Genomic DNA, 14,744 nt, shown 5'->3' with positions numbered 1-14,744 from the left:
CGCTGCACAATACCAATCACGAGCGCACACAATCAGTTTAACAACATATCAAACACTTACCGTGTTTAGTGTTTCCCGTCACTTCTCCAGTCATCGGCGCTGCTCCATGCGCCCTTTGTTTGCCTCAACATCCTCGGTACCTTCCATTGTGATCAGCACGTCTGTTTAGGCTCTCATCTTCCCTTCGCGATGTTCATATCAAGTGTGTGCGCCTGGCACGGCCACGTTGTCGAAAGACGCACGGCTTGTTTCGGGGAGGAGGCCGGTACACCGGGCAGAGGCACGCGTGGGGTTTGGCTCAGTGGATCATCCGTGACCCACGGGTAGTTTGGAGACGTGACGAGGGCTAGGGAGAACGCATAACGTGCCGTCCGTGAAAAGAATGGGTCACGATTTAGACGTTTGGAGTCTCTAGCACGCTCGCGATGGGTTGTTTATCGAGAGGTTTGATTGAGGCTGGGCCTACTGCTGCGTGCTGTTTGTGAGAGAATAGAGACGCGCTGCTGGGAGATGTTGATTGAGCGAGGCTTTTTGTCAGCATTGAGCATTACATTTTTAGGGAGATGAGTCAGCTCATGGCCGATAGTTGCTATTTTCGGTGGGGCGACGGAGTAGGTGCCAGGTGGTCGACGCTCAGTGAATGACGATAAAGGCTGATGAGCGGGAGCGTAAAGGACTACCGACACAATCCTAAAGGAACACCCCCACTTTAGAGGCCGTCCCTGTGGGTTTGCATCGGATTATCGGTGCATCTGTATCGAATATGAGATGATAAAATCACACTGGGCTCGACCCTCCCAAAGAAGCCCTCTTGTAAATTACATAAGACCTTGCCCTCGTTCCCGTGCCTCACCCCGTTTCTTGACCAGGAGAGCTATATCCCCGTCCCTACCGTACCCGCCTTCCTTTCCAACTCCCCCCTGTCCCAGTCGGCTCCTCTCCTCTGTCCACTCTACCGGAAAGAGCGGGTAGCCAAAATATGCGGGCACAGGAGAGCGTCCGGGAGGGACCGACCCCTTCCCTCCGGACCCCATCCAGCACGTGAGTCACTTGTTACTCGCATTCCGAAACACCTGCCCCTCTCATCAGGTGGAAACCCCATCGACAGGGGCTATTTTTACACAGTGAGACGCGGGAGATTCGACCGTATCGCCGCCAGGTGAGCCGCCGCCGTCTTGACCAGTCGCCGGAGCCGGCTCTCCGGCGTTTTCACTTTCATTCGGCCGGTGAGTGCTGCCGCCTGCCGGCACGGTGGTCAACTAGTGCTAGGTGCCTGGTCAGTCGTTCGAGTCTCCCCGGGGTGAGGGGGTCGCCGCGCGGAGTGTGGGCAGTGTTTGCGGACGCGGCCGCGAGTCGGGTATGAGTGTTGACCTCTGAGTGACGTCACGCGAAGTGCTACACAGCGCCGGCCAGTGAGCCACCTGGGAGTGCGCGCGGCGGCCTCCGTCAGTCGGCGGCGGCACCATGCGCTGGTACGTGACCGCTGTGGCGCTCTGCGCCTTGTTACCGGCCGCGGCGCGCGCCTGTGAGTGCTGCGCCAGGAACGCCACGGCGGCAGAGTGCGGCGCCGACGCGCGGCTGGAGGCGCGCCGGGATTGTGCCTGCTGCTCTGTGTGTGCCGTGCAGAAGGGCGGCGCGTGCGATGACTCGGACCGGCCGTGCCAGGAGGGACTCGAGTGCAGCAGTCAGGGGGTGTGCACAGGTGAGTTGGACCGGACCGGGACGGACCGGCCGCTCGCCGCCCGGAGGCGGCACCAGTCCCGCCGCCGCCGCAGCCGCCGCTGTCTGCCGGCCGCGGCGGCGGTAGTCTGGATTGGAATGGGGCTCAACCGGGGCAGCGGACTAGCGCTACCTCGCAACCTGACACGAACATAGGCTTGGATGCAACTGGATTAGACAGACCGGCTCGCTATCGGTTGTCTGTAGGTCAAATAGGTAGGTATATCTTTTTAGTCTTTACCTGTGTAACGCTACCTGCAAGTTGCCTTTCGAGAGCACCGTTTTGCCAAGCCCCGTCCCTGCCGTCTCCAGGACGTTTCCCGCTGCGGCCTGCGCCCACTTTAGTGCCCGCCGTGTTTCCGCTGTTTGTTCGCGCTGTCAGAGGCGCCGGTGACTATGTGAGGCGCGTCGCGTCGCGTGCCCCGGTCGGTGGACCGTTACTCGTCGGTCGTTAGCTGTGCGATCAGACTCGAGTCGGGGTGAGTCGAGTCGCTCGGTCACTGACCCGCTCGTGACTCGGGCTCTGGCCACTGACTCGGTCGTGACTCAGTTGGGAAGAGTCGGTCTTTTGGAGGTGGCTGAAAAATTATATCACCCCATGCTTCGCCTCCCTCTAACACCTCGACTTACCTCGCCTTGCTTCATCTCACCTCTCACCTCATCCCTTGTCACCTCTCACCTCATCTCACCTCGGCTCACCTCGCTCCACCTCTCCTCTCCCTGAACCGGGCCCGGAGTTATGAGTCAGTGGGCCGGGCGGGACGGGCCCACGTCTGTGGCGCGCGTCACGGTCGGTTTCGTAAGGGCCCGCGCCGGCAGCTGTTCTATGAACGACGCTGGGCTGGCCGGTGCAGCTTCGGACGGACGTGGGCCGCGGAATATCTCCACGACATTGCAGCGATGGTGTCACTGGTGCACCGCCCTCTCCAGACATAGCCGCATGCATAGCCGTCCTGCAGAGCCACCTTACCGACACCCGGGCGAGCGCTGGGCACCCCGAGTCGATTGGCCAACCGCTCCTCGTTTGTATTCCGACCTTGTGTGCGGCCGCGCCGCTTCTGGCAGCAGCTGCGCAACCCTGCGCGCCGGCAGGTCCGGCCCAGACCCCGGATCTTCCTCCCATCCTGACCGGGTCGGGTTAAGGTCACAGGTCAGGTCCTGCTCAGGTGAGGTCAGGGTCGCGTGCCACTCCTCTCATGAGTGCCGGAATTCCGGTGACGTTTGCTCGGGCCGGTCCGGTGTCCTTCGTGGCAACTCCTACGCCTGGGGAAATCCGCCGCCCCGTCACCTCTCTCCCCCCCCCCCCCCGGTCAGCCCGCCCTGGCGCTGTGCAACGCAGCGGTAGGCATTGGTCCAGTTACAGAGCTGCATGCTGCATAAAGCGGCTTCCCTGATCTGATAAGCCACCCGCCGCTGCGCTGACAGGCTTTCATCGTGGCACCGTCATAGCTGAGGGTGTGTGTCGGCATGTTGCCAAACGGTGAAACGCTACCCGGACGTGCAGCGTTCACGTGTATGTCGACCAGTGGCGGTCGCAGGGGGGGGGGGGCCATCAGGGCCATGGCCCCCCCCCAAAGGCAAATCAGGGGGGGCCATCATATCATTTGGCCCCCCCCCCCAAACAACCGATGGGCCCCCATGGCCGTATGGGGCCCTGGCCCGTATTCGATTGTCACGAGGCTCGAGAAACCCACGCCAGCTATTAACAGCTCTCATACCAGTCTTTGAGGGTCCTACACGGACCTCTGAGGGCCCTTCAGTGGCGGTCATGCGTCCACATTGACCGCTGAGGACCCACATTGACCTCTGAGGGCCCTCCACTGGCCTTTGAGGGCCCCTAAACCGGCCTTAGGGGCCCAACCGGCGTCTGAGCGTCTCACACCGGCATCTGGTGGCCTCATTTCTGTCTCTCGAGTCCCAAGACCAGCCTTTAATAATTGTCTCTGAGGGCCCTGCGCTGGATTCTGAAGACCCGATGTCGGCCTCTAAGAGCCCGCATCGGCCTCTGGGGGCCCATCTTGGCCTTTGAGGGCCCTCCGCTGGTTTCTGGGTTCCAATGCCGGCCCATGCCGGCCTTTTAGGGCCCCAAACTGACCTCTAAGGGCCCATGCTGGCCTGTAAGGACCCACATTAGCCTCTGAGGGCCCCCGCACTGGATTCTGAAGACCCAATGCCGGCCGACCCGCATCGGCGTCTGAGGGCCCATCTTGGCCTTTGAGGGCCCACCTTGGCCTTTGAGGGCCCTCCGCTGGCCTATGGGGTCCAATGCCGGCCCATGCCGGTCTCTTAGGGCCCCACACTGACCTCTGAGGGCCCCATGCTGGCCTGTAAGGACACACATTAGTCTCTATGGGCCCCGCACTGAATTCTGAAGACCCGATGCCGGCCTCTAAGGGCCCGCATCGGCCTCTGAGGGCCCATCTTGACCTTCGAGGGCCCTCTACTGGCCTCTGGGGTCCAACGCCGGCCAATGCTAGTCTTTTAGGGTCCCATTCTGACCTCTGAGGGCCCCATGCTGGCCTGTAAGGGCCCACATTAGCCTCTGAGGGCCCTCCCCCGCACTGAATTCTGAAGACCCGATGCCGGCCTCTAAGGGTCAGCATCGGCTTCTGAGGGCCCATCGTGGCCTATGAGGGCCTTCTGTCTGGGGTCCAACGCCGGCCTATGCCGGTCTTCTAGGGCCCCACACTGACCTCTGAGGGCCCGTGCTGGCCTGTAAGGACCCACCTTAGCCTCTGAGGGCCCCGCACGAGCTTCTGAAGACCCGATGCCGGCCTCTAAGGGCCCGCATCGGCCTCTGAGAGCCCATCTTGGCCTTTGAGGGCCCTCTACTGGCCTCTGGGTCCAACGCCGGCTCATGTCGGTCTTTTAGGGCCCCCACGCTAACTTCTGTGGGCTCCATGCTGGCCTGTAAGGGCCCACATTGGCCTCTGAGTGCCCAATTCGGTCTCTGATGGTCTCAAACTGCCCTTTGCAGGCCCTGTGCTGGCCCCTAAGGGCCCAAACCAGCCTTTAAAAGTCCCACATCGGCCTCTGATGGTCCCATTTCTGTCTCTGGGACCCAAACTGACCCTTATGTGCCTCTGAGGGCCCCGTACTGGCTTCTGAAGGATCGATGCCGGCTTCTGAAGACCCATTACGGTCTTTAAGTGCCTCATACCGACACCTGAGGCACCACACTAGCCTCTGAGGGGCCCCAAACTGGCCTATGAGGTCTCTACACCGGCCAATGATGGCCCTGTTATGTTCTCTGGGGGTCTCATGCCTTACCTTCGGGGGTCATGCACTTGCCTCTGAAGGCTCACATCAGCCTCTAGGGCCCTACCTGGGCCTTTGAGGCCCTTCGCTGACCCTTGGGTCCAACGCCTGCCTCTGGGGGGTCTGACACCGTACTCTAAGGGCCCCATTGCAGCCTCTAGGCGATAGGTATCGCCGAAGCGCTATCGATGGGCCCATAAGTGTAGGAACCATGGGTGCAGTGGGCGCAGTTGCACCAACAATAATTCTGCAGTGAGTGCAGACAATGTATTCTGCATCCACAACAATCTGGAACAAAACCCCCTGTTCTCAGCAACACTACTTTCCATGCAGCACGACAAATTTAGGATATTTTGCCCACTATCCATCTTTCGAAGCATTTGCTACTGTTATGATCTTCAAAACTTACATTTGTGCCCAAGTAAAAAAAAAAAAGATGAAACGGAACACATGTGATTGAACAGTGAACAGATACCGATGACCCACTGTCAAAAGTTTTAGCACGATGATCTTAGAAAATGGCAAAGTTAGCCGCCTAAGCAGCCTTTACTTTTGCGGTAATCCATTCACAGTTGCGTGAATTATTGACAATATCAATGCTTCAAAATGCACTTATCGGTACCTTTTCGACATGGTACACCCTCAAAGCTCGCATTGAGCCTCCGCTCGGGTGCCGCTCCCTACCCCCCCCCCCCCCCCGCTTCACCGGCCATGGCCTGGATTTCTGCACCCGTGCACTACGCCCGTGGGCCCCTTTAAGCTAGCACCGGGCCCCCCGGGTCAGCGCAGGGGCCCCTTTGCCAAGTTGCCCCCCCCCCCCAAACTCCAAGTCTGCGACCGCCCCTGATGTCGACAGTGGTTCTCATAGACCGGAGCAGAAAATTGTGCGAGCAAATGAATGGCCAGCCAGTGATGTGACTTTCCCAGTCTCAACAGCCACGGAAGTAAATGATACGGCTATCACCCATGCTCATGTTAATTCCTGTTATCTAATCTTAACCCGGCAGTTGCTGGGGTATTTCGCCACCCACCGTTTGCTGGGGGGGGGGGGGCGTTAAACGCCCCCAGCCGATAACTCGAGAACCAATAGGCGCAGCGAAACGCACGAGGCGGAAAACGAAAGAACGCGACGAGACGCTTCAGATGAGTACTTCAAAGTTGAATTTTGAGGTCACAGGTCGGGTCAAGGTCAGGTCAAACACCTGAAATCGGGCTTTCAGTAGCATGGACTTCAGGACTTCGCAACGGGCGCCTCTCGTCATAAACTCTGTCAAAACGGTGCACAATCCATCATATAAGGCCTACCAGAGTGCCAGCTCCATGTAGGGGTCAGTCAAGCATAGGTCAGGGTCAAGGTCAGGTCAACCGGGTAGGCACATACCCCCGAAAATCAAAACTGATATTCGCAGCCTGTGACACATGTTTTATGGGTAATTTGGGGCGTAGAATACGATGGTGACATTCATTTTATCATATGTGTACGTGTTTGGCTCAAAAAGTTCAATTTAAGAAATGCATGTATCATGGTCGTGAGGTAGTCACGAGAAATTGCCAAGATTCAGTTCAAGATTTTGGAAAATGCGGAACGATAATCAATAATCGAAGATAGTCATTTGATTGTTCATGGTATTGGCAGTCTAATGGCGTTTACGGCATGTCTGTATGTCTATTCTGTGATTTTATATGATTTTTTTAACATATGCCGTTTTTGGTCGAAAAGTCAGAAATCATGACGTCACTAAAACCTCGATATCTCAAAAAATGTTCGACCGATTTTTTTGAAACTTCGGCACAATACACTTCAATCAATTCCCTACAGGTACCCAAAATTTGGCGCGCCTGCGGCGCGCCGTTGTTATGCTATGGCCCGGCGAAAAATTGCCCCCCCCCAGCAACTCGCGGGTTAATTGGTCTCATCGTAACTTGTGTCGCCTCATGGGCCGAGTGCACCCTCACCCAGGGCCTTTTTCCTAACCAGCTCATCGTTATTTGTTTATAGACGATAAAATCCAACCTGTGCAGTTTGCAGACGGCATGTCACGGAAACATGAGCCGGTCACCACCCCACACCGAGCTCTGTGCAACTATGTGCTGAAAACTGAGCAGTGTGTGGACCGCCGAACCCAGTTCGCTTTATCGGCAAGGCCAAATATAGAACTGCAGCAGCTCGCTCGCTCTCCATCCCCTCGACTGTCTCTATGGCAACTATCCTCGACGAACGACACCGCCGGAAATGAGAATGCAGGGCAGATTGCAGACGGAAGCTGCACCGTTGTCCTTCCACTTGTCATTTGAAGGAACCGATCGATTCTCGGGACATTTTAGGACTGCGAAACTGCAACGACTCCTTTTCGAGGCCGAGACGGGCCGAGACGCTATTCGTCACTCTTTCTTTGAATGTCTTATTTCGCACGTGACTTTGGTTATTCAGGTCAGGCCAGGGTCAGGCATGATATCTTGGCCCGCCGCCGTTAAAGTAATATTTAACTATCCCAATAATATTACGTGTCCGAAATATACCTATTCATTTTGTTAGTAATTTTGGAACCTTTTGCTTTTCGGAATCATTGAACATAAGGTTATCTTTAAAAGAAACGTAATATTTATCCCTATTCACATGCTACCTTCTAAAGAGACCCTGTGCGCCTGCCAGCAGTGTAACAAAGAGTCGTCTCTACCTATTGTAGGTGAGTATAAATAATTACGCAATTGTGCGCACTCCCCTTTGTAACAAATGTAATAAGTAAATAAACAATTTCTTCTTCTGTGATAGTCTGTTTTGCGGACCTCTTGTTCGAGCCGTATAACCAACACGGTTTTTCTTTTCTTGAAGTATGTATTGCAAATTTGACGATAGAATACAAAAGTAATAAACAGTCGGCCGAGACTTTGAATAACGATACGTCAGGCCGCTATGGCGGTTGGCTTTCGAATCACTCTTTCACAGCTCCTGCTCGGCGTTCGGCGTCGGCCGCTATCTTCAAACGTCATACACACACGTCATACATATAGATGTACGTCATATCATAGCACCAATCAGAAGCGGGCGAGGACAGGCGTCGCAGGTGAGGAGTGAGGACCATATAAGGATATTGTAAGTGGGCGAGGGGGCTGGGCAGTAAGTAGGTACAGAGGGAGGTGGAGGACGGGGTAGGAACGAATTTCGTTACAACACAACGCGAGGTCCTCAAAGCTGAAATTTTGACCAAAATTTTCGGCTTGGGATACTCCTAATATGATGCATGATATAACGTACACAACACACGACACAACACAAACAACACCTAACACAACAATATACACAGCACCTCAACACACAATTTCCCGTTCTTTTTCGTTGTAGTCCTCGTAGCTATAAGTCTATAGAGTCTTCTTCATTGTCCGCTTACGAAACATAGTCTACAGTCTCACTCGTGCTCATCGATTCGGTTCTCGCTTCGCAATCACTGGTAAGATTCCGCTGCGGGCACATCAGTTCAGAGAGTTCAGAGAGTTCAGAGCGTTTAGGTCACCTTTGACGCTGCAGTCTGACACGTGTTTGTCAGTCCATTGTCCATTGACACCAGATCGTGTGTCAGGTGTCGACACGCTGTCGCCAGATGATGTGTCAGATGTTGACACATTGACGTTCTCACGTCTCGCGTCTTGTTGTGGGTCGTCCGTCCGGTGTCGGGCTGACCAGACCACGCGTCAGCGTAGTTTTATCGGGGCGCCCGGACGTGGGGTGTCCGATGCGGGGCGGCCCGATCTCAGTGGCGCTGACTAGCACCGGCGGCGGCTCGACCGAGTGTGGGAGCGCCGCTACTGGTACCTCTGCTGCGGAGAAAGAACTCCTCTGGAAAATATTTGCATCAGGCATCTGCGGATTTCTGAGAAGCGAGGGTCGGAGACGGTTTTAACCATTGTAAGCACGAGGGACTTGGGTCCGTGAGTTTTTCCCGGGGCTTGATATTTGGAGCTACACTTGACGTTTCTTCAACAATAACACTGTCAGGGGCAGGATTTTGAGCGGATACTTTCTGGGGTCGGATCATAATGGGTTTAAACACATGACATCGGACGTATAGAACAGTTAATAGCACTAACGCAACCACAATACACGTTGTGACCGAGATGGCGGGGATAACGACAGTTTTATTATGCTGAGCATTTCGTACTCGAATCTGCTGAATATGTTTCCTCAAGTTAGACAAATGGACACTTTTGTCCTGAAGTGGGGGAATGAAGTTCACTGCTTCGGGGAGTGAAACATTAGTTTCCGAAAGATCAACAAGTACATTTGACCAAACATCTATTACAATGTCAATAACTTTTACGCTCTGGTTAAACTTAGCAAAAAGCTGAATTGCCTGGTCACTTCGTAATTGTTGGCGGTGCTCTGCAAATATACTACTGACTTTACTTTTAAAGAGCGTCACATGATGCTCCAGCTTCAATACAAACGTCCATGATGTCCTGGTTTCGATGGGGATGTGAAGAGTCCAGTGGTCGTATGAAGCGTAGAGATGGCCTCGGGGCAGGAAGAGAACGTTGGCCGTTGTCGGAGATGTCAGATAGAAGAGGAATGTCAGGAAGAACGGTCTTGCCCACATCTCTGGAACACACACAAACAACTATCAACATTTCGCAAACATGAGGTTAGTACACGAACAATTGAACGGTTCAATGACCGAACATAAAATGAACAACACATAAATGGCTGTGGCATACTAGCCAGAGTCGGTATATCATTAAACACAATACAACGTGGTACCGCGATTACGTTGTCTTCGGCATACAAACCGGGATCCATATTCTATATAAACACTATAACACCATACAGCCGTTCAGCCTTCATCGTACTAGCTGGGTTCCACAAAATACTGTAGACATTCGGCTGTCATCCGACCTGTAATAACTCAGTGGGCCGGGGAACCTTTTTACATTTTTTCTAATTGTTTGAACATGTCGGTCATCAACTTCTCATGCGTTTTCAGCATCTTAACTAACAGGGCTTCTTTCACACGTGGGTTAGTACACATTTGCTCCTTTTCAATATGTACACCATCGGCGTCCAATTCGTCTGAATCCGATTCGTGGTCTTTGTCGGCACATTGTAATTTTGAAGGAGGGCTACGCGCTTCTGCATCCATGTCGTTCGACTCTGATTCTGTACGGGTGAGTGGTCTTTTCATAGGGGTAGGTTCAACTTCGAATGGATCAGATAACTTTTCCCTCAGGCGCTTTGCTAATTGGGACAAAGGAATATTCTCGTCGTCAGAACTATTGTCTTTCGATTTTTCTTCTCTCCATCGTTTTCGCATTTCGGATAACGGCACGTCAAGATCTGCATCGGAATCAGAATCTTCAGGTAAAGGTGCAGGGTAATTTTGTTCACTTGGCGACGGTTTCGCTGGAGCGTAAGTTTCAACAGGGGTTGATATCGAACTGGGGGTTGAATCACGAATAGACCGATCTGTGACTGTTTCAGTATTATGCATTTCTGTATCAGCGAATGAGAACTTTGATTGACGTGGAGGCTGCACACGAAGTGGAACCGGGATAAACGACTTCTGTTTACTTTCGTACTTGCTGTTGATATGATGTGGTTGTTCTGTCACGTTTTCCCAAAGGGTATCTGGATCAGCGAGTCTCAAATTATGAACGTTCACTACTTTGACATCGCCGGACAGTTGGTTCTTAATGACAAAGGTTACGTCGTTGATGGCTTTGATAACGCGGTAAAAAGGTTTCCAATGGCACGACAGTTTGGAAGCATTTTGAGTTGCCTCTGTAGGGTTTCTGAAGTAAACCATATCACCGACTTTGATTTTCGTTGGCTTGGCGGTACGATCGTAATAAAATTTGTTTCTCTCATGACTTTGTACTATGTTATGACGCACATGACTGTAGGCAGAATGCATGTTTTCGAGCATGGTAGGTACGTAATCTTCACCTTGGTAACGATATTTTGGAGATAAAATGCTATCGAGTGGTAGAACAGGGTCACGACCGTAAAGAAGGAAGAAAGGGGAATACTTGGTAGTCTCGTTTTTCGCGGTGCGATAAGCAGACAAGATTGAAGGAAGCTTTGTGTCCCAGTCACGTTGAGATTTACTCACTAACTTTGCTAACATGTCGTTCTGAACTCTATTATATCTTTCGCATTTGCCGTTCGATTGCGGGTGGTAAACGGAAGTTCGGATATGCTTAATGTTGCTAAAAGTTGTAATTTGGTCTATGACGGCGTTACAAAACTCTGTACCATTGTCTGAAATCATAATTCTAGGACAAGCATGGCGAGGGATGATATGTTCTAATAAAATTTGGGCAACCGTTTCTGCACTTTTTGATGAGGTAGCGAACGACTCTGGCCATCCAGAAAATAAATCGATGACAGTAATAATGTACCGGTTTCCTTGGAAACTTTCAGGGTACGGACCGGACGTATCTACTGCGATCTGCTCGAAAGGAAACTTGGGGATTGGCATATCTTGCAGAGGGGGTCGCTCGCGTCTGAGCTTCCGCATATTGCAGGCGACACATGTTTTTAAGTACTGAACAACGTCTCGATATAGACCGGACCAAAAATAACGTGAACGGATCTTGTCGTACGTTTTATCTATACCTAAGTGTCCGCCGAAATAGCCTGAATGAATTTCTTCGATGATCAGTTTCTGTAGGGGCTTGGGAATAACTAACTGCAAACCTGGAAATGAGGGGTATTTGGACGGATCAGAAACTCGATAAAGTAGACCGTCTTCCAAAATATAATAACGAGACACTACAGCATGGTTCGAATGATTTGGGTCCTGTAATACTTTGATCAATTGTTGGATCTCGGGATCCTCTCTCTGAAGTAAACCAAGGTCGGGATGTCCTTGCAAAAACTCTTTGAATTTTTCCTTGGGAGGAGCCTCAGGTAACTCACTTCTTTTCACTTCAGTCTCTACTTGAACGTCAGGCGCTCTATCGGAATCAATCACATTCACACTGCACGAAGATTCATTATTTACACCGAATGTGTCTACGCATTCGTCGACATGGCACGGTAATGACTCACTAGTCATTAATCCATTTCCTGGGATATCCGTGTGACAATCCTCTCCTGAGGTGTCCAGTCGCGACAATGCGTCTGCAACTACATTCTGACGTCCGCTAATATACTGAATATCACATCCGTACTCATCTAATATAATCGCCCAACGTTGAATCCTAGCATTCTTCATTTCACTGGTGAACAGGTGCTTGAGGGGCTGGTGGTCCGTCATAATCGTAACTTTACAACCGAGTAAATAGGGACGGAACTTTTGTACACTATATACAATCGCATAAGCTTCTCGCTCGATAGTAGGCCAGCGTTGCTGGGTTTCGTTGAGCTGATGCGACAAATATTGGATGACTCTTTCACCCAATTCAGTCTCTTGGACTAGCGCAGCACCTATGGCGTTTTGTGACGCGTCAGTATATAACTTGTACGGCTTATCCACGTTCGGATATGCCAAAATTGGTGCAACTGTTAAAGCTGAACGAAGAGTTTCAAACGAAGACTGACATGCATCATCCCAATAAAAACGACGATTTTTCTTTGTTAGTTCTGTCAATGGTTTGGCTATCCTTGCAAAATTTGGAACGAATCGCCTGTAGAATCCACACATACCAAGGAATGATCTGACGCCTTTGACATTTGTCGGAGGACGGAGATTTTGTATTGCACTTATTTTCTCGGGATCCGGTTTGATACCAGAAGGAGTAACTACATGGCCTAGGTATTTTACTTCTTGTTTCAAAAACTCACATTTTGACATCTTTAATTTCAAGCCAGCGTCTCTCAAACGTGAAAAGACTGCATCTATATGTTCTAAATGTTCCTCAAAGGTTTTTGAATAAATCAAAATATCGTCCAAATATGCAATAGTAAATTTGTGTTGAATACCCCACAGTACTTTATTCATGAGCTCTGAAAATAGACTGGGTGCATTGACATACCCAAAACATAACTTTTCAAACTCGTATTGACCCATGAAACAAGTGAATGCCGTTTTGGCCTTTGACTCGGGATCCATGGCTATCTGCCAGTACCCACTGCGGAGATCTAAAGAAGTGAAATATTTCGCACCTTCAAGCGAAGCCAAAATGTCGTCAATGCGCGGAAGAGGGTAACTATTTTTGACAACGATCTTGTTCAAAGCACGCAAATCAACACAAAACCGTTTTTGTCCGTCCTTCTTATCTACAATCACAATCGGACTAGACCAGGGACTACGACTAGGGGAAATGATGCCAGCCTGCAACATTTTCTGGATATGCTCTTCTACAAGTTTTCTCTGACTGAAAGGCAACCGGTAAGGTCGCTGTTTAATTGGTGGATGATCACCAGTTTCAATTGTTGCTTTCACTAAATCAGTACAACCTAAATCCAAATCACTTTTTGCAAACAAATCCTCATTTTGGGCCAAGAAGTCTTGTATCTTTTTACGTTGACCTTCGGACACATGTGACAATCGCGCTTTTTGACTTTCGGGGACGTCATCTGACGGTTCACTACACTGGTCACCTTCCTCACTAGCTGTAAGTATGCATCCTTCCGGGTCTTCTAAAACTTCCGCAATGCCAATGACTGATCGAGAAGGCAAAACGTAATCCCTACCAGTGGCGTTCACTATCACGACTGTAATACGCTTGTTGTTGTCTACGTGACCTACACTTTCAACCAAACACAAACCAGGTTCTTCTCCTAGAACGGGTGCATTGCTCAAAGGTTGAACTATGCAATCTTGATCTAGCAATTGAACACGGTTGACTAACGTGGGAATCTCTATATACGACTGAGCAGGAATTGTAACTTTGTGAGGCACTCGAACCAAAGATGTCGTCGTTTGGCAAGTCAGACGTTGCGGTCGCAGAGGGATGACGTTACCGTCGAGGTTCATCGTCTTTTGTCCAAAATCCAATTGAACACCGAATGCGGAGAGAAAGTCGTTGCCTAGGATACAGTCGTTTTTCAGACCTTCTACGATTTGGAATTTGAACGGTTGATTAAATCCTGCAATTTTGACTTGTAGTACGGCCGTTCCGAAGTTTGTGAGTCTATGACCAGAGATAGAACGAATAGGAACGCAGTTCCTCGTAGAAAAACCCTTGATTTTCCTGCACTGGATTTTGTCAAAAGCTTCACGTGAAATAAGGGATATATCCGCTCCTGAATCTACTAACGAATAGGCTTTTTGGTCGCTCAGAGATACATAGCACATCGGCGTATCAGGTTTAATTTTAATTTGTGCTGCTTGCGGTCCAGGTTTCTTTGTAGAAACTTTCCGTTTCGGACCGTCTTTCTTTGGCGCGTTTCTGGTCGCTATTTTTCGAGACGCGCGTTCGCGTTTCCCTGGGTACTTTGGGGAGGAGGACGGGTTGGGTTGCGTCGGCACGTACGGCGTACATGTCCAGGTGTGCCACAAGCGATACAGATGGGGGATCCATCTTCAGTCCACTGGTAGTTCGGTCTGGGAGTCTGAGGGGCTTGAGGGGGAGTTTGTACGTTGCCATAGTACGACATCAGCGGGGGTGGAACATCAAAGCGGACTTGCGGGGGAGCTGTCGGGGGAACGTTGAAGTAAGTCGGTGGGGGAGTAGTCGGAGGGACGTTGAAACGCACCTGCGGTGGGGCGGTCTGAGCACGTTTTTGCGGTTTCAGTTTTTGGATGTCGCGAGACATTCGCTGCACTTGGGAGGTTAGATTCTGAATAGTGGTCCGAAGTTCAGAGTCTGTAGCGGACTGAATACCGCTG

General features: G+C 51.3%; 1 long non-coding RNA gene across 1 annotated transcript in view; it reads left to right on the top strand.

Annotated features, from left to right (window-relative positions):
- The first annotated feature begins 1,154 nt into the window (after positions 1-1,154).
- LOC122366973 overlaps positions 1,155-14,744 on the top strand; it is a 38,847-nt gene continuing 25,257 nt past the window's right edge. The window contains exon 1 of the long non-coding RNA XR_006253976.1: positions 1,155-1,702. This is a non-coding gene — a long non-coding RNA (uncharacterized LOC122366973). The remainder of the gene's footprint in view (positions 1,703-14,744) is intronic.

The sequence above is a fragment of the Amphibalanus amphitrite genome, unplaced genomic scaffold, assembly GCF_019059575.1.
Source record: "Amphibalanus amphitrite isolate SeventyFive unplaced genomic scaffold, NRLGWU_Aamphi_draft 000842F_arrow, whole genome shotgun sequence".
Taxonomy (NCBI): domain Eukaryota; kingdom Metazoa; phylum Arthropoda; class Thecostraca; order Balanomorpha; family Balanidae; genus Amphibalanus; species Amphibalanus amphitrite.
This window is presented reverse-complemented; position numbering and strand designations above follow the sequence as displayed.